Below are 25,210 nucleotides of genomic sequence, written 5' to 3' on the forward strand. Positions count from 1 at the left end.
CAGTTCAGGTTTTCCTAGGTGATTGTGATATTTTCTATTTGAATTATGTATTTAACAATAACAACTTTACTTGTTGACTTACTGTAGCAATATTTGCAGCTAATAGTATTGATGCTGAAGAAATTTCTCGTGCTTTTTATCTAGTTGTTATCACAGTGTTTTGAATGTAAGTAATTAAAATGTTTATGGATTTATTTGTTTGCTTTCAGTTATCTGAAAAAATATTGAAATTTGGCCATTTTATTCTGATGCTGTTGCATAGGTTGGCTTAGAAATGAAAAAAACCCCAACTTTTACAATTATCACAGGTTTCTTTCTTGAATTACGTATTAATAAGTTAACCTCACTTGACTCGAAGACAAGGTTCTAGCACCAAGGTTGCAAAAGGACAATAGTTGAAATAAGTACTAGAATTAAGAAGATGTCAAGGATGTGTTCAGATGGTTAGTAATGGATAATTAGTGGTGTATGGGGACATTTGGAAGATACCAGATAATAAAAAGTTACTTTATTTCTTTGCCACATTGTGATTCACCATAGTCAGGATATTTTTGGGGGGTAGAGGCCAAATTCTGCAGACCTATAACTTTTAGATATATCTTGCATGAAGTTAAGCTGATAAAAGCAGCTTCACAAGGAAAACTGATATCAAGTAATTCTTCCCTTTGACAATGAGTTTTAATTTTTTGCTGGAAAAGCACAATATTATCTGGTTTTGTTTGTTTGTTTTTTAATGTACTGTGATTTCCCAAGAAAATTTAAAAATGTCATTAAAACTTTAACAAGGGCATCTGTGATATATACAACAAGTAGAGTCAACCAGTGGCGGATGACAATACTCAACAATTTCTGTAGAGCAGCTTTACCCCCAGTGATACCTCCTCCAGAAGGCAAACTGTGATCATGGAAGAGTTTGTGGTGAATGTTCATTTTCAGGCTGGCTAACAGATGGTATTTGGCTACCTATGACTAATATAGATAATTTTTTTTCTTATTGATACTGTGAGTACAACATATTCAAGAAAACCATTTTGTGTAAGAAAGTATCTGTGTTGCACGGAGAAGATGGTTTTCTGCAGACCACCAAGCAGCTGGTATGTATTGAGTACTCTGCTTTAATCTCTTTTCCAAATTATATTAATTGGTGTTTGAATCTGGCATGACTTGTTCCTCTGTCTAAAACACCTCCCTGATCATGGAGAGTCTCCCACAGCACATCCAGTTCAGCTGTGCTCAGATTTTTTAATAATAGTCAAATGAAAAATGCCACCATTAAATCCATTCACACTCATTCCTAAAAGTCAGAAAACACACCTTGAAATTGTTTTCTGATATTATTTGAGATGGTAAGTACCAACAGTGATGCTCCATATGTCTCTGTGGTGGGAAGATATGTCAGTGGATGGTGGGTGAATTTGGTTTTAACGACTTCGCAAAAAGCAAAAGGGTCATTGTTTTGGTTTAGGGAATGTCAGTGTAGGGTGTGAAACAAAATCTTCCTAACTGGAACTTCTGGGTTGATCCTTCAGGTCTACAAATGTCAAAACTGTAAAAAACTAGAATGAAATTCATAAAGGCATGAGGTCACCCTAAGCACAAAAGATTTCCTGTATTTCTAGCCAAGAATAAATGTATGCCTTACACTAAATATTAAATCTTCCACAATTGCTACAAAACTTTAGTACAGAAACAGTAGCGGACAAAAGTCATGCTGAGAAAGGAGAATCTAAAAAGTTATATTAAACCTTCAAAACTTTATCTTTTGTGCTATTGTTTGTTATCAAAATTGTTTTGAAAGGCAGAGGCTTGCAATTCACATTGTAAAAAGACCTCATTCTCCTCTTAGTGATTCTACAGCCTGGGATGGTATTGTAATGTGAGCAAAGAATTCTGTCAATACAGGATTTTTGCTCTCTTTTTTTATCCTCACTTTGTGTTTCTTTCATCAGCTTTTTTATTATTATTATTCCAGAAATAGGATTTCTGTGGAATACAGTTTGTGATTTTTTTATGGAGAGGGACATTGAGAGCTGCTTTGTTTTGGTTTTATCTTATTTACAGTTCTCAGTACAATTAAACTTTGACCAGCGAATGGGCACGCCATAAGGATATAAAAAGTTTTATTGTTAACTGCTGTTCTAACAAGGAGCAGTAACAATTGCTTCATAACAGAGTGAAAGGAGTGGGGGAGGACAGAGAATGCTTCCTACAGTAACTGCTTTAAAATGTGAGGATAATTGGCTGGAAAATGGGTAAGAAATTAAAAACAACAAAGTAGAGAAACATCCAGTTGTTGAGATCTAATAGCCAATATGCTTGAATGAGGCAATCTGTTGCCTTTTAATGGCTTCTCCTGGAGGTTCACCATTAACAGCTGGAACTCCTACCAGCCACCTGAAAAATAAAACAGGAAAATATGGAGAATTTAGATATTTGCCTCCTAGGATGGCTGCTCGTCTCTGCGGGTATTGTCCCAGTTCTTCCCATATGAGATGACTCTGTGGCCGGTGTCACCAGCCAACATCTTATCTCCCGTGTGCTCCCATGATGCCTGAAGGTGTCATAGGGTCCCTGGAACAGCCTCTGGCCGACGTGTTCTGGTCCTGCTGAAGTTAAACACTGCTCAGCTGCATTTAAGAATTATCTTCTTCATTAAATTCCTTTCCTAATTTGATCTGTAATCTCAGCTTAAAAACCTCCTGGTAAAAGCTCACAGTTGCTATCAGCTGTGAAATTACAGAATCCTTAGTTTGAATTCATTAAATAGGTATGTGGAAAGAGGAGCGAGCCATCTGTAATAAGCTAAAATTGCTGACACAGTACTCATAATAGGTTCTTTCCCAGAGGTTTTTATTGCAGTTATATAAGAAATCATTGACTTATGAAGTTCAAAGAAACTTTCAAAATAGATTTTTTTCGTTACATTTTCCAGCAATGTAGCGGGAGACCATGAAGATATTGCTCATAATAATTAGAGCTGTGAAACCTTGGGAAAACATGCCTAGGGACAAGGGAAACTTTTTTATTTACAGAAACTTTGAAGAACACTTTAAGATAGAGGAAAGCATTTAAAATCTGAGTTAAAGTAGTCACTCACTCTGGAAATCACTGTGGTTGGGTACACGCCTTTTCTTTTAACTTCTTTAATTCATGGAGTTTAACATGCAGACCTCAGCATTGAAATCCTGATGCACCTGTGAAATGCAATCTAGATTTTGGGTCCTTTCTCACATTTCTGTCATACAACAGTAGGTAAGTCTGGGATGAAACCGATGGGATTTATGATGTGGGTAACTCCAGGTTGGAAGTAAAGCACACGGAGTGGCCATCTGGGCCAGGAGTTGGCTTCCACTTCCTAGTAAATAACACAGATGACAGTTCCTCACATGTTGGAACAACAGAATTATTGTGTTTGCCATGGCTGTGAAAAAGAAATCTGGGCACAGAAGCAGCCTGGAGGGTTTATTCAAGTTCTTTCAACTCGAGATAGAGGGGAACGTTTGAAATGAGCTGGGGAAATTAGCCGTTTTCATAATTCTTTCACCTTTCTTAGGGAGCCAGCCACAGAAAAAATTCCACTCTGGGGACTTGGTGTACTTTGTTTCATTATTCTTGTTACAACAAACATTTAAATAATGTCTGTTTTTAGTTCAGCTACCTCCCTGACTTCAGGTGAGTGTTGCTTTATATTCCAGTCTGTACTTTCTAACCTCTTGCTCATACATCTATTAATATTCACACTGGACCAACGCTACAATTCAATGTGAATAAATGCACTGAGAAATTATTTCTTCCAGTCTGCACAGTACACTACAAATGACATTCTGACCTCGAGAGCCACAGATTCATTAATTTTGGCAGAAAATCGCAATTTCTACTTTGAAACTATTGATTTCCCAAGAAAACCCTGAAATGCCTTGTCATTAACACCTATTTAGACAACTATAGCAATGGTACAGCAAGGTCATTTATACAAGATTAACTAATTAATGTTGGGGTTTTATTGGTAAGAGGAGGCCCCGTGAACACATACACAAATAACCACTGAACATCATTTTTTTGTTGTTGTGGGGTTGTTGTTGTGGTTTTTTTTTTCCATAGTCATTTACCATTGCAATGTTTGAGAGGATTTAACACAGATATGTTTGTTTTTTCAGATTGGCCACTGACTTGCTGGTACCATCACCTCTGGGCAGACTCACCACAGGAGTGGCCGAGCTCCTATCAGTGCCACGTCCGTCCCATCTCCCGGCTGATGTAACCACCAACTTCAGTCTTCAAAATCAAATCACTTGGTACGTGCATCTTTTTTATCATGCTCTTTTTCACTGTCTACCACTGCAGGTTTTTAATCTGGTGTACACGTTGCCAAACTTAACAAGAATGCAGAGGCATGATGGATTTAGTCAAAAGCTGTAAACTGTTTCTACTACAAGCAGTAATGCTCAGTATTTACTATTCTGTATCAATGCATTAGTTACAGTTCCTTTCTTTCTGTAACAAAGGTGTAGGTAACTTGATTTTAACTATATTTTTTTTTTTCTTTCCCTCACCAGTTTTAGTTAGTCTTAGTCTTATCTAGTTCTAGTTAAGAAGTTAAAATTTTCAATTTTATACAATTCTGGTGTTTATGAAGTTTCGAATGTGTCATCGTTTAACCATTAGGTGATAAAGGGTGAAACCTCTGGACACATGTGCTTGTTGATTTATAATGGCATTTGTATTAAGAGTTCAATTTTAAAATTCACACAGTTGTAATCAGTGCCACAAAAATAACTTCTTTTCAATATTTTGTGTCAGTCAGTATCAAGTGCTGGAATGATTATTCTGTAGATTAAAAATTTTTGACATAAACTTTGGGACATGCTGAAGATCCAGAGATGTTAATCAGCTTGATGGTTAAGTTATGTTAGCTCTAGGCTTGCATTATTCTTAAATTAGAAAAGAAAACTATTGACGTCAGTGGGATTCTTCACAGTGCTTGACATTTGAAGAGGTGAAAAAGTCTTTGAATAATTGGAATTGCAGCTAGCAATAATGTGCATGTCCTGTCACACTTATTGATGAGCAAAAATTTGAAGGACAGTTTTCTTATCTGTGACTCCAAGGTTTATAAAGAAACTGCCATTTATTCTTTCCTTACCAACCTCTGATATTTTGGGAGACAGGGAAAGCTCTTTTTATTCCACCTGTCCCAACTCCACAGTGAGACTACTCACATATATGAAATTAGCCATGGGTTAGTTTGTCTTTCTCAGTCCTCGTACACTATTTGTACCAACTTCCCTCCTCTACAACTCAGACTTGTAAAACTGGAATGGCCACGGTGGGGATGCACAGGATTTTGAAGCACCAAAAAAATATCTGAGTCTATCTATATTAAGGCATTGCACAGTGTAGTAATTTTAGTCCTTCCCACAAGAATCTACAAGGTGTATAAAGATAACATAAAACTTCCCAAACTTACTACAGTTCTGCAAAGCAAATGTGAGAGGTCAGCAGGTCTGACTGCTGGGGAGTGTCCTACATGGCGAGGGGCAAGTGACATGATGTGAAGCATCCTTTTAATCAGAATTCAAGGGTCTTCATAATCCATCCTAACAAAGACGATCTGAATTGAGACTTTCTTGAAGAGTCATTCTAGAGAAAACTGCACCACACACTAACGTCTTTCTTTTAGCAACATATTTTTTCGAAGAGATATTTTAGGAATACTGAAGGGATTTAAATCTACTTTAGGTACCTGTGCTAACTATGTTTAACTGCCTCTGCTTGTTAAATTTCATTTCTGACAGAATGTGGAAGATAGGGGAAAAAAAGGGAAAGGATCCGTTAATTCCGTAGCACAGCTTGTGGGGAAAAAAAAAAGAACCTTTTTCATAGGCATTTCAAATTACTGAGAAAAATGTTGTCAATTTCAATATTTTTAAAAAGTTTTGGCAAAATATCCAAGAACTACCCAAAGACTGAGTGTCCTTTGTAAACTGAGAATGATATAGGTGGGAGGTCCAGTATATAAACTTGTTGGAGATGGTCAGACAAAACACAATCTGAACCTCACCAGCATCAACAGCACCAAAATATCTCCATGTGATAGAGGTCAGTAAAATCCAGCAAAATCACTTCATCATAATTTTTCTTATCTACTTTATAATCTTGACAATCTTGCTAGATCTAAAGTATTAGGAAAGAGAGATATCCCTGTTTAAGGGCTGCATAACGTAGTCTCTATGCAGGTATATAGTTATAGTATTAATGTAAAATATACTTAATGCCATTAGTTCAATTTCATCTAAATATAGTGTATTTATGCTAAAAAAAATGTGAATTCAAACAGGAATGTGTAAAGTGATAGGGAAAACAAGGAACTTTACATACCAAAATGAAAGGTAGAAAGGGGTAAAACTTTTATCTGAAAATATCTCAGGGGGTTAAGAGTTGGGAGAAAATAATGCAAGATGCTTCCACTGTCACAAGAACCAAGGGGTCACAAATAAATGATGACTGAAAAGAAGATGAATTTTAATTGCCTAAGGAGATAGATGTTGTATCTGTCTCCCAATTATTGTGCTATTGTAAAGGTCTCCATATTTTAACTGATATATTTCACAAGCTTTTGAAAGCTGTTATGTTTTGTCGGTGTAAAGCTTATGTGGGGTTGTAGATGCTGATGAGCAGTAGGCAGGTCACACCATTTGGCGAGGTGTGGAGTTTTATTTCGCATCCTGACAGCAGAAACAACCAAGTAATGGAGTGCTTATAGAAAGTCCAGCTTCTCCTGTAGTGTGTTCATAGCAGACTGAGAAGCCCAAGTCATCTGAAGAGCCACCTCAGAGAGAGCCATGTGGTGGTAGGAGCAGGCCCACATGGTCCTGGTGGGACCACTGGCCCATGGCCATTTCTTTATAGTCTTGACCTTTAGATGCATGAAAAGATTTCAGGTTTGCTGTGTTGAGCAGTTCTGTTTCTATAGGACCAGTTTCTGAATGAGCCAAGTGGGTCATCTACTCATATTCCTGGATGGTCCAGATCCTACTGCAGGTAATAGCTGTCTCAGTGCTGCAGTGACATCTTGATGCTCTATCAATCTAGAAAAAAAGATATGGCTTTATCCAGTTAGTATGGGACAATCTCTCTAAAACTGTTGTCATCTACATGGTTATCACCACTGACAATACCCCTCCTGTGGTGTCTCTTCCCTCACAGAAATATGACTTTTGCATTTTACAGGACTTGGTTTTCCATGAGGCTTTGGTATGGAAAGTGAGTCACCAAGTTCCTGGTGCGGATATGGCAGCAGTCGGCATGTAGCTGAAAAGACTGAAGCATCAGAGTGAAATAGCAGTTTCGTGCTCAAAAAATGGCTGTGCAAAAATAAAAATAGTGTCACAGCATTCTGTATGCTACTTTTTCACCACAAATGCGACCACTTTATAAATTGAAAGAGCTATTTCCCTCAGACCAGCCCTGCTAAATCAAGCTCAGATCTTTAGCTCACACTTGAATCTGAAAGTCAGAGGCTTTGCTTTCTGGTGTCCTGTCATCAGTAATAAATGTTTTGCAGCCCCTAACTTGCACCTTTTGTGGCCTCATTGCCTTCAGTGGGTTGATCAGATGTAATTAATTCACTCTGGAGTTGTTTAATGATGCATAAGAAGGAATAGATTCTAGCTCAGTCTCTGAAATCTGACAGTATTGAAGCACCATTAAAAAAAAAATCCAAATAGTTTTGCGAGCAATAAGCTAATGAAGCCAGAATTCCTATGGATTTGTGCCTCTTGATTGATTGACTGTTTAACTGATTTATATGAAGATTATGTAATCTCTGCACATACCTATAATCCCTTTCTGCTGAATATTTTGACAGTGACATGCTGGTTGCTGTAGAAATTCGCCCAGCAGTTATTAGGACACAATAATTCAAAACCTGCTCTCTATTTTTACACCTATTTTTACAAAATTGGAACAATTTAATTTTTTCTTTGCATCTTTTGCTGCTATGTTTTGTTAGGAAAAATCATGGAGATATAGTCATGAGTTTGATAAACCATGATAACATGAAATAAATAAATAAGACCAAAAAACGAGTATGGTCTTCAATATAATTTACAGGACTGTGAGAATAACAAGAAACAATCCAGACATGTCTCACACAGTGATCTTGAACACTATCAAAAGGTTGACAGTATTAGAAGAAAATGCTTATGACTAAGATAAATAAAATTGTTGGAAGTCCGATCAAGAGGTTGGGATACAAAATCACGCTTTGTTTTCCAGTTGTAAAAGTAATGTGTGTGTAATTCAGGAATATAACAAATCCTATTTTAAATTTCATTCCACTTACTACTCACTAAGTTTTAGAAAACTCCAGCTACAGCAGTTCATAACTTTTCAAACTATTATAATTTATGAAAACCGAGAAACAGGGAAGCCAGGGAAAAGTCCAATACCTGGGAATGAAGTTACTCAATTTTTCACAGTCCAGAAAAAGAATAGCAATCCTGTGTGTTCATTACAGCCTCTCTAAAAATTCTGTATATTTTTACCTTGTTAAAAGGTTTTGAGATTTTTCTGAATTTTTATTATACTTCTTAAAATAGTCCTATGCAACACTTTTCATATCTAAGAATCCCAGTTTCTGCATATTCCATAACTCACTAAAAGAGGCTCTCTAAGTGTAACCATAACTATAAAATTAATCATATTAGAATAATGTAGTTTATCGTGTATGGCATGGATATAGCTGCTGCATTGCAGTAACAGCAATCCATGCATTCAGAGTATGTACATCTGATGTAATTTGGGGAATATTACTTTTGCAATCACAGCTGATGTTAAAACAGACAACACACATTAAATTCAAAGTCATTTGTCCATTTTGCTGCTTCTGATTCTTCACTACAGGAGAAGTTTAGATTGCAGTAATGTGCTTTTTGTTCAGCTAGAGGAAAATTCGTTACAAAAGAATTCAATAGAAATGGGTAATTTTAATCGACTTGCTGTATTTCTCCTAGTCTACTGCATTATGAATCAATAGTAGTATATCCATAGTTAAGACTATAACTTGCAAATCATTACATAGGCATCCAATGACTTCTGTGTCTCAGGGTCTTGAAGAAAAATTCAGAGAAAAAGTAATGAAAGTTTAATGTCTGAAATCCTTTACATGAAAAGATATTTTCTATTTCTTTTCAAAATCTGTGATTAACACAGAAATGCTATATAGAATTTTTTACTTTAAATATTCAATGTAATTAATTTATTTATTCCTCCCTGATTAATTCTCTGCCTCTGTTTTGGTTGGCCCTTCCATGATGCAGAATAAAATGAATAGAATGTAGTGGCAGAATTCATGGACTGGAGGTGGAAGGTGACATGACTGTGAAAGGTGGTTGTATAGCTATGAATTCATGTCCTTTATCTCCCCTGCCTTGGGAAGCTGTTCATTTGGGAAGAGCAATGGGTTTCCCTGCCAGACAGAGGAGGATTTGGAGGCATCTTGCAAGATAAATGTAAATATGTAAAATGAAACATTTTATTTTATCTCCATGAGATGACTTCTGAGAGAACAAGTTGCACATATTTCTTTGGTTGATGAGAAGAATGAAACCTAAGGTGAAACTAGGAGAACAGAACTGGACTAAAATGCATCACTTCCAGAGAATTTCCCTAATTAAATTGAAAAGTTGGCACATTTGTCAGTCTTAAACGTTAAAAAGGGAATAATTTATGAATCATGGCAATCCCTGTTTAATGTTACACATTTCAGACAAAGCATTTCCTAGACTGTTTGAGACCAGCTCTCAAAAAGTAGAACTTGAAATTCTTAAAAAAAGGTAACACAAAGTTATTTTAAGGTTTGCGGCATTTAACGATGAAGATCAGGCGGTTACAAGACAGATGATTTACGTTCCGTTTGTGTCCAGGAAGCACTGGGTGATTTGGATTCATTGCTTATTGATCATGTCTTTTCCTGTGCAGATTTATACTAGTAGCTGCATTCAAGGCTGTCCTGAAAATATAGGAGAACCAGGTTTTGTATACTTTCCATACAAATAATCAAAGATAATTGTATAATGTAGAACATCCTCTAGTTTAATCCATGTACTGATTTTATTTAAAATAGAGAGAACACATGCACATGTCAGGTAGTTTAGGATTTTCTTTACTCAATTCCTTGACAATGAAGGCCAAAAGAATCGTTCTACATTTTGGTTTTGGAATAAACCTCAAAACAATTCATAGACAATAGCAGAAACTTGCTCTTGTTTCTAATTAATGAGTTCACTCAAGAGAGTGTCAAAATCAGAAGTTACTGCTGATAATTAGAAAAATAGAATAAAGAAACGTAGCGGGGGGGTGGGGGGGGTGGAGAGAGAGCAGGAAGAGGCAAAAAATAATCAAATTGAATCAATTAGACAATTGCAGTGACACTGATTTTGGTGTTACTGACTTAACTGTTTAACCAGCTTTGAGAGGAGGCACCAAAGAATCTGTCCAATCTTAAGATGAGACACTTGTTTTTCAATAGCTGGCTAATATTTATCATTGAGATTAAAATTTTGCCTTCTCGGGAGGTGAAAAAATCTTAATAGATTCAAAGATCTATCTCCCTTTGAATCCATAAAAAATAGAAAATGTTAGCTTCTCTTCTTCACCATCTATGAAAAATGTATAATCCTGGACATGAAGCTGAATTGCAGGAATAGAAATATTACTTGGCAGCTCATGGAGAAGGAAATGGTTTTGGTCCTTATTAGTGTGTCTAAATATTGTTAAAATCTTGCTTGTATTATTAACACAGTACGGAACAGGACATGTTTCTCCATAGCTGAAAGAGTAGATAATATGGGTTATCCTGAAATTATTTTTATTGAAGGCAGGGTGGTCCCACACCAAAGAATCAGATACCACCACAGCTTCAGTGTTCATCCCATCCTTTAACAAAGCCTCACTGGCCAAGATAAATTAAGACAGGCAATATTGTTTTCAGCCTAGTAAATCATTTGTGGACAAAAATGTCGAGCTCACAATTTATCAGCAGAATTAGGTAATAACACAAGTACCTACTGGTAAGTTTATCAAACGCCAAGTAATTGGAAGGAGCAGTGGTTTGATAGGTGGGTGGCAATATTTCACAGTGTCTTTGATACAAACTCAATTCTGCTGCTCGAGTGGTAGCGATTTTTGCAAGGTTTTAATAAGGAGAACATCTGTGAATGTAGCGTTAGTAGAGTTCACGTCCTTTATAGCATTAATAACTTAGGATAATTTAATGGAGAGCTGCAGAATATAAAACAATCCTAGTGGAAGATGACTTTATTGAAACCATCTTCCACGGCTGAAGATTCTTTTAAGTATCTAGTTTCAATAAAACACTAAATACATGTCCTTTATACTTTTATTATTGAGTAAGAAAGAAAGCAAGCTTGCTCAACACTCAGTGAAGGGAGTTATTACATTTCACTTGGTTTAGTGTGAAGAGAACGGTTTCTCTGGTCTGCTTCTGAAAAATTGCTATTATGACTTGAAGAGAAAAGCATTTAATAATTCACATAATATCTGTTTTAAAACGTGTGCCTAAAGAAACAGCCTGTATGTTGGTCACATAGTGTTCAGTAAAATACACAGACCCAGTTTGAATCTGGATCGCATCCTCCGTCCTCCTAAAGACACCAGAATACTCTTAGTGATTTTAATAGGATACGTTTTACAGGGCTAGAATTTGGAGCATAATCTGCCTTATCGGACAGATACAACTGAGCAAATGACATGACCGGAGGGGCAGCCTCTATATTTGAATGTCAGAATTGCTGAAAACAATGTTGAAACACCATACCTGGTTTTATCCTGCTTTCTGAAGACTTATCCAACCATTCTTTATAATTATTTGTCTCTACTTGTCTGCATGTTGACTCCCTGCCTTGAACAGTTTTGAATCTGCTTATCAATCTTGTCTCAAAGAGAGATGTATCAGTATTTCTAAAAAATAAAATCCAGATAGAGGAGTGAATTCCTTTTATAGATGTCATTATGTGAAGGCTGTGGTTGTGTTCACCCTGTATTGTCCATCAGATAAACTACATGGGGGTTCATCCTCCGACAAATGCTTGGGGAATAATTTGGTGTTATTTCTTCAGCTCTTTGCTTTACAAGTCTCTTAATTACTAGGTTTTGTGGGTTTGTTTGTTTCTTTGTTTTTTAAGAGTAATACGAGAAAACAAATAGCGAGCAAAATGTTTCCTATGGTCATATCATTCTTAGTTATTTGACTATGTTCTAATCTGCTTTGGATCTTAATCAACTTAGACAATAATTCAATTGTCTCTAGACTCTGAACCATTCTTTTGGTGTTGATTCCCTCTGAAGTCTACTGACTTTGGCTTGGGAATTCTGAAAGTTATAAACCCATCTCTGGCCTCCTGGAAATCATTCCATTATCATTGTTGTTGCAAGACTTTTTCTACTTTACCATTACATAAGTTAAATTAAGAACATATGTCTAGTCATAGTCATAATCAATTTTCTGATTATGTAGAGAAGGAAAAAATGCTGGAGCATTAACAATTTTTAAAAGTACATTTAAATCATTATTCATTTATAGGGTTGCATTAATTTCTGAATAATGCAGCACTGGAGATGGATGATTCACAGCGATGTAAAGTCTTTTGTAGTCATTTAGAGCCTCATTATATGAATCTATCACTCACTGTTTCCACCCACGGACATTTCTTGATCTGATGAGGCAAAATCATTATCATGCAGATAAAAGGGAGAGCCTGACAAAACAAATACAACAACAACTTTAATTAGGCTAATGTTTTAAAATTCCCACAAGGTTATAAAAGTACACTTCCAGCTGCTTCAAACGCAAATGGATCAGGGCTCGACTCTTCCCAGTTGGAATAAGGGACGGCATCCAACTGCGGCACCCAGTGCTGGTCACGACTCTTCCCAAAGTGGGTCAGCGGGAAAAATGGCATATCCAGGTTGACTGAAGAACATGCTGATTTAGCACAGAAGCCTGCAATAAGTCTTTAGCCACGGAAAGACATCAAAATGAAAAAAAATGAACCCAAGACCGCAAACCGCAGAGAGATGGAGATTTGGCTCCAAACTGCTGACTCTCACATTACGTTGCTTTATTTCTGTTTGATTAGCGGAAAAGTATTTTTTGTTTACTTCCTCGAATAGTGTCACTTATGCATTGATTTTTTTTTTTTCTTTGTTTTCTCTTTTGAAAATATAATCTTTTGTGAGAGGTAGGGTTGTGTTATTAATGGGAAGATGAGCCTGTTGAGGGAGGCTAAAATGCTTCATCAACCAGAAACAATGTGTTTGGTTTCATTTACCTCCCCACGGATAAGATTAGAGAGATGAACAAGTTCAGGTGAAGTACAACCAAGGTCTTTGATGAAAAGAAAGAAAAAAATGTGCTAAATTTAAGACGAACATCTTTGAGATCTTTATGAGTTATTTTATGAGCCATTTATTAAACTTATTAATTTTTGTGCAGTTATCAATTTTCACATTGAAACTATAGAAAAAAGGATTTTCTATGCAACTACCTTCAGGCAGTTCTTGTTTGGAAATAAATTTTATATTTCAGACAGATTTATTTTTTTCACATTTGTATGCATTTGCTTAATAAGTGGAAAATCTAATTCTTATTTCTGAGTTAACAATTCACGATGTCTTTGTTTCCATTTGGAATCTCTTGATGCTCAGAATCTGTCGTAGTCTCTATGGTTAGTGCTTGTTTTGTAGCTGTGATATAGCCCCTATAATTACTGGTCTGCAAGTACCTTCTGCACTTTCTCTCGAAATGGCCTTTTAAAGTACAGAAGTGCAACTGTCCTTTTTCCTTTGTTCTCCCCACAGAGAACTGAAGGATGGGAGATGCTGGTGATCAGAAGTTGTTGGGTCCCCAACCACTGAGATGAAGAGATGGGTGTGAAGAGACAGATTCTGCCAGTGCAGGTAAGGACAGAAACGTGTGTGTGTTTGTTTAAAATATTTACAGTAGCAATGAACACAAATGGTCTTGTCTGTATCTGTTGGGTATGAAAATGAATCAGATCTCTTGCTTTGAAAGTGTGTTTGTAGCTAAAGCTGCAGTCCGTGGCCAGAAGTGTAGCATTAAAGGAAATCTGATACTCTGACCATGTTCTAAAGCCTTTTCCATGTCAGGAAATGCGATGGCAATTGTGTAACTAAGGTTTCACAGCATAAATTCCTCTCTGGATCAACCTTTGCCAAACAGAAGGTCTTTCAGTGCTGTGCACTTCAGCACCTCTCTCCATTCAAAGCCTGCTTGGAGCCATAGCTTCTTAGATGAAGTCTTTGCTCCATGTATTCTCTCCAAAGGACAAAAAAAGGATACACAGTAAAGCAATATGGCAATTTGTGGCTCCTCCAAATGACTGCAAATTTACCCAAAAACCTGTTCCACAAATAGCCTGAGAACCTGCTTTACATCTGCTTGAAGTGATTACTGGAAGGACCGACTCCCATGTCCTTGGACAGTCATGAAAGGCAATGAAAGGACACATGGGTGATGTTGCACTTGCTATTAGTGTTTTGGGAAAATAAGCCCTTTGAGCCCTGCTTGCTTGATACGGTGACCTTTTAAGATCAGGAGAGATCAAGTCCACCATGTGACTATAAGATATGCAGAAGCAAACAGAGCAGGCTGACTGGAAATAGCTATTGATGCATTGCTTCTTAATGTTCTACATACAAAAAGTCCATGCTGTTTATTAATTTATTTGCTTTAGGTAACTCTGCACAAATATGGAAAGGCTGCATTTAAAGTCTTACAGTCTGGGAAGCATCAGCAGTGCTGCTGAGATCAGCACCATGTATTAATTCAGAGGTTCTCAGCAATAAATTCCCTGTATTTTTATACTTTTCCCTGGAAGTTGGATTTTTTTTAGAAAGGCAAAGAGACTTTTGATGGCTGGACCGAAATTAATATAGCACAGTTAATACGTTCAGGAGCAGAGTTGAACACTTTGTGTAATGCTGGGCAGAGCCTCCTCTTCCTTCCTAGGGTTACACCCCCAGAGTGACATTTTGGACCCCAGACAAAAAAGACAAACCCTTCTTTTTTGGCCCAAACCTTGCTGTAGCATGTCCTGTAATTCAGAGTGAGCGGGTTATTTGCTTCATCAGCAAGACTGAATGAAGAGATTACCAGCTGCTTTGCAGATCGATGTAGACCACAGAAATGCTCTCTGCTAATAACTGGGTTGGACTGGATGATCTCCAGAGGTCTCTTCCAACCCCAACCATTCCGTAATTCCTGTCCGTTAGTATCCATTAGTATCCATATATACCATTTTTTTCAGTTCAGAGCAGGAAGGGACAAGCAGTCCATATGCAAACTGACCAATTTATCATGTTTTAGCCCAAAATGGTCACTGAGTGCTACAACCTTGACATTCCTCGTTGAGATCAGGGCATATGAAGCACTTTGCAATTGCCTGTCTCTACCAATGGTCTCTCTCCTTGCTGTCATCATCTTTTAAACATTTTTTCTGGGTGGTTTATGAAATAATACTGCAGGGAGTAGCATGGCTGATAAGGTCTGTGTGGTGCTTGTACCGGTTACCTCAGATTATTGAATTTGGTCAATGTCAGTTACCATGTAAATGAGATCATTATTGCTCCTCCAAAAATAATAAAGTGTGCGCAAGTCAGAAGCGATACATGAATATGTAAATGATGCAGAAGGCCATTAATATAATAAAATTTTGCAACTTAGCGCTTTGCTTGGAAACCACAGTGGTTTTATTTTGTATGTATCCAAATGCAGGCAGCAGATCGGTTTCCCCAAGGAAAGGCAGGCTATGGAGAAGTTATATTTCTATTACCCAGCATTTGCATATAAATGATTGTTTCCTATGGGGCTTGATGTAGAAAAAGAGCAAGAGAAAGAGGAAGTGCAATGGTAAAACACCATGATACCGTGATTATTTTTTAAACTTAGAAAGGAGGACTTGTTATACCCACTTGTAGTGGTAATGATGGTATCAGTATGAGGTTCCTTTAAAGATGTAATCACCTTGAAGTAATGCATGTTGTTTGTCTGCCACTTACTAAGAACTAATAATGGCTAGTGATATATTTTAAAACAAAACAAACAAACCCCCCAAAAAACCCAAACAAACAAAATGATATTTTCTAGTTCTTATGGAAAACCCAATTTACTTTTACCTCCTCGCTGAAATGTGCAGTAGAGAAGCCAAGAACCAGGTAGGACACTCTCACACTCAAGAGCCACTTTTCTCCTGGACGTATTTTGAGATACATTAGTAAGAAAATGCTGGGTAGCTTTAAAAATGCTGCTTTTCATGTGGAATTGAAATAATGAGGCACATTTCTAACAAGGGTCGTTAAGTACAGAAATGCCATCTGGGACTGGGGACATCCTTAGTGGGACAAGGAGGCTGCAAAGTCACTTTTGGTGACTTTGTGGGCAGCCAAGCGCCCCCTTGGTGACAGCCAGAGCTGTGTCCCAGCACATCCTATCCCCGGCTCTGCGAAGGGATGGGACTGAGCTCCGGGGACCTTTGTCCAAGGGCGATCTGGGGTTTGGAGTGTTACAGAGGAAAGATAAAATCATGTTCTTCTGGTGGTTTTGTTAATGAGAATGCTTTTAATGGTGGATTTAAAAATCTCATCATTTAGATAGGCTTGCTTAGCTTTTATTTGTAATTGTCCATGCTTCTTTCCTAATTACTCCTTGCCCACTAGAGAATTTGGATGAACATTTTACAAACCAAGTGGGAAACAGGAGTGATGGCCGAGGGCAGCTGGATGATTCAGCACAGTTGTTGTAATGGAGACATGACAAGCAAAGCAATCGATCATGCGAATTTTTTGAAATGTATAATGTGCAAGCATGAATTGAATCCTTCATGGTCCTGGTACAAAAGCGTATTTTCCCTCATTGAAGAGATTTTAAAGAAGAGGAGAATATTCTCATGATAATTTTAGTCATGAGGACAGATTGCTTTCTCTTCTTTCATTCTCGTTAAAACCTCTGTCAAAAAAAGCCGGTTGGAATGCTTTATATTTCTTGTAATTCACGATGTTTAGGCTGTAAGAATCTGACCTTTCCACTAGGCTGTGATTTGACTGGCTGATTACCTCTTCTTCAAGTTACCACCCATTTTTTTTCCATATTACAAAGAGAGGTAATTAAGGAAGATTTACATGTCTGTTCATCATTTCTCTCTGTGCTGTAGGTCAGACACGTCCCATTGTTGCGTTGAAGTTAAGAGACATTAATCACTTTAGGTGAACTTACAAAGCATGCATTCCTTTTTTTTTTTCTTTGGCATTAATTGTTCTCAGGTATTCCAAATGAGAATAAAATATGCAGAACTGCTTTCTCACATGAAAAGTAACAATCAAGACAGAAATTCACTATAGCAGAGACTTTGCATGGAGCCTGGGTGTTGGCTGAGATTTCAAAATAGCTGTTTTCAACAACTTAATGATCTTTCCACTCCAACAACAGATTCCTTTTATTTGCTGAATAATTCACAGAGAAATTTAATGCATTTTATAAGAATCTTCTAAGGGAGTTTTCGTTTTATTAAAGTTGCATTTCACGATTCTCTGTTGCGGGTGTTTATATTGCCATTGTACTGGCATTAACAAAGCATCTTTGTTGACATATTGTCCCAACCTTTAAATATTGCTAAGGTGAAACCCTCTCCCTACCTGACATTTATATTAAACTATTTGCAGCATGCATTCCTGAATAAAAGTCCTGAATAAATCTATTTCTGTTTAGCTATATATTGTCTGCTTTGGAAAACACAGTATCCTAATAAAAACATATATCTAGAAAGGAGATTATCTTTTACATGCACCTATTTTTGAGCATTGTTAGATCTAAGTGCTGTAAGCTAATGTAAAACACTACCAAGAGTCTGTGCAGACAGAATTTTTATTACTATGGAGAAAAATTTATTGTGAAGCTTAGTTCAGGTGGCATTTGTCTGATATTTTGTCTCTCCAGTGCTTTTTGCTTGATAAACACTTGTTTAAAAGGGGTTCTCCTCTGTTTGAACTGCCTGCTTTCCTAGTTCACTGGCCAAAGGTATTTTAATTGCTTTCTTAGGAAGTTATGATTCTGTTAAAATCTATATAACAGAAGCAAAAGTAAGCAGAATGGTGGCATCTCTGACACCAGAAGAGGGAGAAAGCCCTGTTTACTGTTCAGCCCCAAGGCTGAGTATCAGAGCAACCTTCCCTGGTAATTACATGGGAAATGTTGGTGTGTGGGCTAGTAAATATGTCTAAAGCCATTCCAGATTTTAAAAAATAACTAAAAAAATTTGCTATAAAACTCTTGCAAGGCAACTTCTTCATATGCAGAAGTAGGAAATTCTTGTCTTCCTTCTGTAGGATCCTGATAGTTTATAAAAAGTCTGATAAAGATGAAGCTACATTTCAGTGCACTTCAGAAAGCTGCAGTTGTGACATGACATTTCTTTTTCCCTTGACAATCATTGTCACAAAAATAGCGATGTGTTATCTGCAGAGACTCACAGGGGGCATTTTCTCATGGCTGGCTGGTGACATTTTTACAGACAAAAGGTTTAATGGAGCTCGTGCCGGGTGTACACTTGGGTGGAAAAATTAATCGAATAATCATTGCGGTTTATGGACCAAATTCCTAAATGTGTCCATGTCAAGAAGGAGTCTAAACAGAAGCAGCTTTTAACTCAAGCTTTCCACTCATCGTAGAATAGTTTGGGCTGGAAGGGACCTCCAAAGATTGTCTCGTCCAAACCCCAAATCCCCTTGTGCATATGAGATGTCAGCTCCCATTTTCATTGACAGGTGTGAACTCATTCTCACCGGCACACAACCATTTTTACAGTCACCTGTTTTGCCCTCTAATGCTAAAATAATCTAAATTTAGGTCTGCTTAAATATAAAAGGAAGGGGTATAGTTAGGCATTTGTTTTGAAATTTAAATTGGTTCTTTTTTAATGTAACTTTTGTATCGCTCTGCTCTGAAACGCACAAGTAATGGCACTTCAACACCACGTGATGCTCACATCTCTACTGGTAATAGTTAGAAAAAAAGGTGAAGTGTTAAAATTTGGTCTTAAAACTGAAGATTTCTAATTGCGATCAGTTTATCTTCTGGATTTATTTCACTCTGTAACTTCTCTTCAAAATTCAGTGGAGAAGCTCTGAGACAGATAACAAGAATGATCCATCAGTTTGTCAGGTTGGGAATGAAAATACTGTTTGGGAAGCAAAAACACATTGTATATTGAGGAGAACAAATCAGAAATTATTCAAGAAACTCATGGACTTTTGTTACTGAAATGCTAAAATCCAGAAGTACTAAAAACCCAATGTTTCAACCAAAATTTTGTTTGCCTAATTTTCTCTCTGATTGTTCAGCTTCGATGATAAAATCCCTCTCTGTGTTGCCCTACTAAGTATAATAACTTGGAAGTCTAGATCATTGTATCATCTGAAAACTCAAGAAGCATTCACACAAGTGAGATATCTTGCTTCTGCATTTGCTCAGGAAATTCCCAATGAAATCTGGCTGGGGCAGGTTTGTCACCTGCACTTGTACTTAATCTTCCTGATAATGTGAGAAGCGTCAAGAGAGTTGACTTATCATTTTCATCTAAGTCTCCTGAGCATCTGAAGACTTCAGATTAAACTGCAGGGGGAAAACTCTGCTATAGGCAAGGGAAAAGCAGGAAATAGTACCTGGGAAAGGTGAATCTTTTGGCAGATGGAGGTTCAGACACTTATGAAATAGAACTGAGATTAAACTTTTGTGTAAGATCAGGTACAATATGTGCTATTCAACTCCTGCCTTGATGTAGCAGTAACTTTCTGAAAAATGAGATAAGATTTAGTGTCTTCATTGTTTTACTTGCATGTTAAAAGCAATTTATTGTTTAAATGACTATTACGTACATCTTTTCTCCTCTTGCTGATATAACTTTCTTAAATTGCTGGGTGTTTTTGGAAGTCTGTGCGTTCACATTTTTCTTTAAAGTTTGTATTTCCAATCTGCGTAGAAAATTACCTATGAACTAAAGATATTTTCTCTGGAACTTGCAAACTTGTGTCTTGCTTCCTGGAAGCAACAGCAAAGACTGTTTCCCATTTAAATGAATGAGAGAAGTCATGGTAGAAGATTTATTACTTTTGCCTCATTTTTCTTATTTATTCCCAGCATTCTGCCCATTTGCCATGAGCTTCTTCACATTTTAGAAACAGCCAGTCTTCAGCGAGAACAAATTGTGCTATTTACTTCTGTCCTCAGAGGAAACTAATGGTTTAGTGGGTGAAATGTCCAGGACAATAAGGAGAACTGGTGCTGTGTATTCCCAGCCGAAGAAATATATCTTAAGTAAATTGCTCTCAGCAGAAATCATGGGATGTCATGGAAGTAGGAACTGATTTGTATTCTGCTCTTTGTGTTTCTGAAGCATCAGAGCCTGCCCATGGGGAGGCAAAGATTGGCCTGGGCAACGCTATGCCAATAATTTGCTTTTATTTCGGGGTGGGGGGAAGAAAATGGCAAATAGATTTTTATTACATTTTTCAAATGCAATGTTTACCCTTCATCTTTAAGAGGATATATCTCTATAATGAACCAAGTGGGAAACAGCAAATTTAAAAGGTAAAAAACCAGGGTTGTTTGAAATTGCACATATGTCTGTCCTGTCAAAGGCTTAACTCCCTGGTTTGGTCCCAAGCCCCAATCCTCCACACTTATCTGCTAATATTTGTGATTTTGCTCAGAAAGGCTTGGCTTGTTTCAAAGTAAAATAAGATGCAGGTTTTTTTCCCTTCTATATTTTTATTGCCTGACTCCGGGCAGTGCTCCAAAGCTGTCCCGAGGCTCCTTGACACTTGATGCTGTTCAACCAGCATTCTGAGCCCAACTGCAGCCCAGTCCCCTTGTTTCTGGTGTATATCAAGCTGAAAAATCACAGATCCTTTTCTTAGAAACGCAAAGGAAATACATGAGCCCTAGAAATGGCCCAAGTCAGAGGCTGTGATATAGCAGATGGCTTCAAAAAAGACCTCTGAGCCCTGCTGCCTGCCCGGAGCAGAAACCTGTGCATTTGTAATGCCCATAGACATGTCACTGCTCCTATTTTAAATAGAAAATAAGGTAATAAATGGATGATGAGGCATGAATCCTAAAGGTACATGTCATATCCCAGCCTAAGAAATGTCTGTGCCGGGAACCAGTGTAATGTTGGGGTGCAGGTGGATTTGTAGAAATTCCAGTTCTGCCTCTTTTTTTAGGACTGGTCTGAAGGCAGCTGAAGGTGGAGGAGATCTCCTGTAAATGCTACTTTAATCCTGAAAAGGCAGAGATGTCATTGCTCCTCGGAGTTCATTCCACACCTCCAGAAGGGTATGTTGAGATTTACATCATTTACCCATCATTTCCAAGGCAGGTAGGTGCAGCGAGGCACTTCTCACCACGTTTCAGTAGTGCTAAAAAGGCATTTTTACAAACCTCATTAGGCACCTCCAGGCCTTTGAAATTCAGGCTTTTAGTATTGCTTTGTGCATTTAACATGATTAGTAATGTCTGCCAAATGATCTTTCCCTGCATGTACTTTGCACATTGCATAATCTCATTTGACACTTTGTTGACAGTCCCTGGTATGATCTCACACTGAGCAGGTGAATCCTGATCAGAAATTTGCCATTTCCTTTGCAAATATTCACATCTGTATGCCAACATAAAATGACTCCTGACGTCACCGATACATAAAGAATCTGATGATCAGGAAAACTGTTTCCACCATGGACAGAGTCTCCTTTTTAATTTTTTTAAACGTTTTTCTAATTGTAAGAATAAGTTTTGGAGAGACCATAGCTATGGAGGCTTTTCTTTTGAACAAATTTTATTACTTTCTATTTCCTTCAACTTGCCTTGCAAGAGGAATAACCTGTGTGGTAAAGTATAATTCTGTGCTTTCCACAGAGCAGATACCCCGTAAGCTTGATGTGGATTGCATGGATTTGAGGACAGTCTAGGCAAAATTCATTTCCTAAATCCAAATAGACTTCTGGATGACTTGTGGTATCACACTGTATCTTTGAGAGAAGTTTAAAAGTCATGGGGTTGAGTTTTGCAGCAAAAATTCAACTCACTTGCCTGGGTGGGTATTGAAAAGGGAAAAATTCCTCGGAGTTCTGCACAAAAGTGTGATTTGCTGCCAAGGCAGCGAAGCAGGAGGTTTCAGTAAATGGCTTCTGTGCAATCCGTGGTCTAGATTTTCAGTACAAGTTCTCCCATGACTTAAAGAAACTTACAGAAAACACAAATAGCAAATTCAAGTATGTTTTTTAGATTTCTATAGTGGTGTAAATCACAGGAGTTCATTACATCAGGTGCTACACTTTCCCCCCAATATTTAAAAAAGAAAAGGCTCCTCAAAAGCATCAAAACCAGAGCCTTTTAATTAAAGTTGTGAACAGTGTAATTATTTCAGTTCTCACGACATTTGGGGAGAGAGCTGAAGTGTGATATTTATACATATATATAGATACACATACACACACTCACAGATATATGATCTAGCCTCCTCAATTTTTGGGATAATTTGTCTGCATCATATGATATAAAATAGTAAAAATACCCTTCTTTAACTGATCCTGGTCTGTTTAGAAAACTGGTGGGAAACCTCCTCTGACCCAGCCAAGGTTCGTGCTCGCAGAGAAAAAAGCTTCCTACCGTGGTAGTATTGGGGTCCTGAATTCCCACCCCCACAAAGTTTGTTCTGACTTATGCACCCTGTTGGTGAGGTCCATGTTTTCCAGAAGTGCCTCTTAGGCAGTTGATAAATGGTTGGGAAGTGGTGGAGTCACCATCCCTGGAGGGGGTTTAGAAGATGAGGTTCTTAGGGACATGGTTTAGTGGTGGACTTGGCGATGCTGGGTTAACGGTTAGACTCGATGATTTTAAAGTTCTTTTCCAACCTACGTGATTCTCTGATTCTATTCTATGGTATTTTCAGTGCTCTCACTCACTGTTTTAAATATTGGAGGATGGGATACCTGATTAAGCAAAGAGGTCTCCTCTGTTACACAAACATTTCAGGGCACAGAACACCCCTCCAGGCTCTGGCTTTGCCATCCAGAGGGATGGCTGAGTCTGCTTCATTCTAGGTACGTTCAACTGATAAACCACAAAAAGAATATTCTGGTTTTTTCTACAGTGGAACCTGATTCCAGAAGGGGCAATTCTGGGATTTCAGCAAGACCCTTTTCTGTCCATCCCACTCTTGGATATCCCTGAAAGCTCCACAGCTCCACCTGCCCCATCCACTTCCATAGCTGGTGGGAATAAGGTGAAGCTTGCGGATTTTCTGGATTTTTTTTTTTAATCATCTGAGGCTTAAATGCACAATCAGATGTGCAGAGTTAGTTCTCTGTTATCTATTTGCTGCAGCTACCTCTATGTAAAGTGGCTGTAAGGAAGGGAAAGGGATCGCTTTGTTAAGCTGCCAAACCCATACTCAACACCCTCAGTTTAATCTTTTGCTCAACTGAAATATTTTTTGCCACTTTTAGGATAAGAAAAGAGCAATTCTAGTTTTTCATCACTTTTTTTATTCCCTTTCTGTTCAAATTACAAACTATTTGGAAGAAAGACTGTCATTTGTTACATGTTTGAACAGTTGTTCCTGTAATAGAGTCCGTGAACATTTTTGGGGGCTATTTAGAACATAAATCATAATAATGCATTAGGTAGAGGGAAGAGAAGGTTTTATTTAATTTTGATCATCCACAGATCTATAAAATTAAACAGATTAGAAAACAAAACCAGCGCAAGCCTTCTTGTGATGTTCCGAAGCAGTAACCGTGCCATCTGTTACCCGGCGCTCTTCTGTCTGCTCGAGTCCCACAGCAGTTTAGAAAAATGCTCTTTGTGAGACCCTCAGAGAAATCTGTCCCAGCGACTTGAGAAATTGAATCAGAATCACATCAGAATGTGAAGATTCCGCGATGGAAATCCAATTATGATCTGTTAGAGGATTTATTGTGTTGCCTCGAGAAGTCAGTAGCTCTATGGAAACACGTCCTGTCCAGGGAGCTCTTCTTGGCCTGGTTTCCTGTTCTTGATGTAAATAGAATTGAGAGTTTCAGTTTTATTTCTTTTTTTCTTTTTTGGTTGATGTGCTGATTTTCCCAGTGAGCTTTAAGGAACTCTCCATACATATGCCTGAAGTATGGTTTGAGGCTTCGATCTGTTGTAAAGACCGTGTTACTTTTTTAAGGTCTAATTCACCCATTGGACTGAATCTTACAAGCTTGCAGGAAAGTCTGCTGCTTAATTTTTTTTCCTCTCTAGTGCACTCTACTGTGAATTTTGGCTTTATTTCATTTTATGTTTTAGAGGTAATGATAGCACTCTGGAGTTTGTTTTCTCTTTTCTAGATTTGATGAGATATTTATGTATTTCTTAGGTTTTCGAGGATTTTGTTGTTGTTGGTTTGGAGTTTTGTGTGTGTGTGGGTTTGTTTGTTTGTTTGTTTGTTTTCTGGGATGGGGTTCTTCCTCCTTAACACATTTATCCTTCCTCTACCGCTGAGAAGCAGGAATGCTTTTTTCTCCCTGTTTGACTTGTGGCCAATAAAAAGAAGAGTTTGTTACAAAAAGTTGCTATTAAATCCTAATCCAGCACTGAAAACACATAAGAATCCTTTGGAGATGGTTTGGTTCTTGGGCTTTTTTCAAAGAATGTGTATGCTAAGGGACTTTTTGAGGTGGTTGAATTTTCAACCTGACCTGGGAGAAGATGTCTCTGCTCATGCAAGGGACTGGATGAGCTTTGAGGGTTGCTTCCAAACCATACTATTCTATGAATCTGTCTAATCATGTTTCCTATAATTTTGGAACACCTAGCTCTTGATAACCGAGGTTTTCCATTGCTTTTTCAATAGCTTTTCCATTGATTGCTAATTAAAGTGCAAGCAAAGCAACCTCCTCTTCCAGATTTTGTCCCAGAGCTTTACAGGGTTTGTGAGCTCTTCAAAACAAATTCCAGGTGTCGAAATTGTTGTAGGTAGTACCCTATGACATTGCTTGAGAAATTCTCTTAACGCAGATGACCGATTGAATGGTTTGTTTCTCTTATGTGAAATATAGTCATGCTGAAATCTGATATCTTTCCCAAGTA

The 25,210-nt window shown here is 37.6% G+C and overlaps 1 long non-coding RNA gene across 1 annotated transcript in view; it reads left to right on the plus strand.

Annotated features, from left to right (window-relative positions):
• The first annotated feature begins 1,029 nt into the window (after positions 1-1,029).
• The window catches only part of LOC309441196, a 33,175-nt gene continuing 8,994 nt past the window's right edge, over positions 1,030-25,210 (plus strand). The window contains exons 1-3 of the long non-coding RNA XR_014184345.1: positions 1,030-1,094; positions 4,158-4,295; positions 13,882-13,980. This is a non-coding gene — a long non-coding RNA (uncharacterized lncRNA). The remainder of the gene's footprint in view (positions 1,095-4,157; positions 4,296-13,881; positions 13,981-25,210) is intronic.

Source organism: Streptopelia decaocto (assembly GCF_964273445.1).
Source record: "Streptopelia decaocto genome assembly, chromosome: 6".
In the NCBI taxonomy this organism is placed as follows: domain Eukaryota; kingdom Metazoa; phylum Chordata; class Aves; order Columbiformes; family Columbidae; genus Streptopelia; species Streptopelia decaocto.